Source organism: Arachis stenosperma, chromosome 6, assembly GCF_014773155.1.
Source record: "Arachis stenosperma cultivar V10309 chromosome 6, arast.V10309.gnm1.PFL2, whole genome shotgun sequence".
Classification (NCBI taxonomy): domain Eukaryota; kingdom Viridiplantae; phylum Streptophyta; class Magnoliopsida; order Fabales; family Fabaceae; genus Arachis; species Arachis stenosperma.
The window spans coordinates 22,684,453-22,687,599 of NC_080382.1; positions in this window are offsets into that span (position 1 = coordinate 22,684,453).

Genomic DNA, 3,147 nt, shown 5'->3' on the forward strand with positions numbered 1-3,147 from the left:
AATGTCTGATTTTTTTATATTTGTTCTTTTATCTTTTGAATTATTTTTGTTAGAAATAGTTAATAAATATGTTATTTAAAAAAATAAATTACAAAATGAGATTTTGTATGATTTTTATAAATTACAAAGAAAATTATACTATAGTTAATTAATTGGGTTATTAAAATTTAGATTAAATAAAAGGTTAAATTTAACTATGATAAATTAATCTATTTTAATTAATGATATTGTAATATGTAATAAGAGATAATTTATCTTTTAAAATAGAGATAATTGGATAGAATTTATTATATAAAAAAATTGAGTAAATGTTTAAAATGGTCCTTGAATTTCAAATCGCTATTCAATTTATTTCTCGACTTTTTAAAATGACCAATTAAATTCCTCAAATTCGAAAAAGTGCATCCCCGTTAGTCCCTTGCAGAAGTGTCGTCTAAACGTTGATGACGTGGCATTTCAGCTGTATGCTGATGTGTACCAAACTTGAATTTGATTCAAATTGGTACCTGAAATTGCTTAATAATGTCCAAATTAGTCCATTTTCAATTATAAAACCCTAATCCCTAAATTATTGTCTTCTCTTCTTTGATCTGTCTACTGTCTTATTCTCTTTTTCGTCCTCTCCACTATCTTCCAGTTCACATTCATCCTGGACTACAACATCAGTACACTTACCTAAAAACTATTTTAATTGTAAGTTAATGTGGTTGGATTAATTTTAAGTTCAATACAGATTTAAATTATATGTATCCTTGCAGGTTCGTCCATTAAGTTAAAATATATTTTCCACTTTTAAGAAGGTAACCATTGTCATCATCTTCAAGGTCTTAACATCACTTTCTAAGTTTGTCATCTTCCAATTAAACTCATGCAAATTTTTTTGTGAAATGGGTGTTGCACAAACTGGTTCTTTACCTACATTAACCCAACAGAAAAAATTACAATCTATTCCATACTGCAAAGTAAAAAACACAGGTGAATTCAAACTCAAAGTGAAACTATCTTAACATTTTCTTTAGAGGCATAACCTTACCTCATAGTTTGGACAACCATAAAATAGTCTACCAGGATTCTCTGTCGTCGTTGAGTACTTCATTACCATCCGAAGTCTGCAATTACAGAAAATGGCGTTCTTACCTCCCCTGTTGCACATTCTTTTGCTGCCATAAGGTCTCCCTATAGAGTTGTTTCTACTTGAGCTACTTTGCTTTCTCTCCCCACCACCATCATTACTCATGCAGACGAAAAAATAAGATGAACTGGAAGATAGTGGAGAGGTCAAAAAAGAGAAAAAGATAGCAGAGAGATCGAAGAAGAGAAGACAATAATTTAGAGATTAGGATTTTATAATTGAAAATGGACTAATTTGGATATTATTAAGCAATTTTAAGTACCAATTTAAATCAAATTCAAGTTTGGTACACATCAGCATACAGCTGGAATGCTACATCATCAACGTTTAGACGACACTTCTACAAGGAACTAACGGAGATGCACTTTTTCGAATTTTAGGGATTTAATTGATCATTTTAAAAAGTCGAGGACTAAATTGAATAGCAATTTGAAATTTAGGGACCATTTTGGACATTTACTCAAAAAAGATTTGTGAGAGAAAGGGAAAACTAAGACAATAAGGTAAAAAGAAAATGGAGAACGAAAAAAAAGGTAATTTTTTAAGACGGGTTTGGAATTTTGAAAAAAATATTAACAGTAAAATCGTTTTAAAATATAATTTAAAAGATTTGTGTCTCATCAATTTTTAGAAATACAAAATATTTGTATTCAATGTGACTCAATATATTTGCCTGTAATTATGTTAGTTTTTTGTCTAAAAAACCACTAGAAACTTGTCAATGTATTTAGGACAATGTACCTAATTAAATAAATTGAGTGAATCCTTTACCTAAATACACAAAATAGAAACTTGTTACGTGCATGTGCATTTTTACTGTTATGTAAACCATGGTAGCCAACCATGGTTTCTAATTTCTACATAAACCGTGGCTACCAGGGACGGATTATGGTTGGAACACATTGGGCATAAACCGTGGCTGATTACAACGGATTAGGAAGGAAAAAAAGCTAGGCATAAACTGTGGTAGCCTCCCACGGTTTATGAAGGCAGCAAAATGTACATAAAACGTTGTGACCAACAACGGTTTATGAAGGAGTTCGTATGGCCATAAACCTTGGTTAGTTGCAACGGTTTATGAGGAGTGAAATTCTATATATATGTGTGTGAGAGATTCAAGATGCATAAGAGATCATTGTCACAATTGCAAGTGAGGAAGAGAGTTTTCTTGCCTTAGTGCATTACTCTGGGAAAATCCAAAAAAGCAAGAGATATGGTGTAAAGTTCACTGACAGAGAACCACTAAGTGTTTTCATCAGTTCATCAAGCACTTTGTCAGATTTGAAGAACAGCATCTTGCAGAAGCTTGGGGTGTTTGGTAGCAAGTGGGTGAAGAAGCTATTCTACAAGATTTCCATCGCAGTTGTCTCGACCGGTGTTAAGTATGATACCTTTGTGCTAGCGGTTGATGAAGATATTAGGGTTCTGTTCCATTGTGTTACGAGTTTTCCAAAGGTCAGAATACACGAGTTGTTCGCGAAGTTGGAGGTTGGTGTCGATAGTTCTGGGGCATCAGCTCCAGTTCATAGCTCGACTGCCGCGGGCGGTGCATCTAGTTCGATGCCTGCGGTGAGACCATCCGTTCCGCTGGTAGCATCCCCTTCATTCATGGCTGATTTAGATCGAACGGAGGTTGTTGGTTCTGTACCTTTGGAGAATGCAGGGGTCTTTGAGCAGGCGTATGAGGTGGGCACCGGTGGTGGCTTGCTACCTGATATGCAAAGTTTTGGAGAACCTGATCGAGTAGAGAATGCAATGTGTGACGATGACTCTGACCAGGAGCCTGTAGATATCATTGGGGACAGCGATGATGCATAGGTGCCAATCCACATGCACAGCATGGGCCTTCAAGTTCTGGCACTCAACAGTACCCTCCAAACTTCTCCACACTAAACTTGGAGGCTCTGGGTCCACAGGCAGACGGTGGTCCTACAGTTGGGGGCTCTTCTACAGAATTTCAGATTGGGCAATCATTTCAGAATAAAGATGAGGCTGTGCTGAGTGTGAAGGACTAT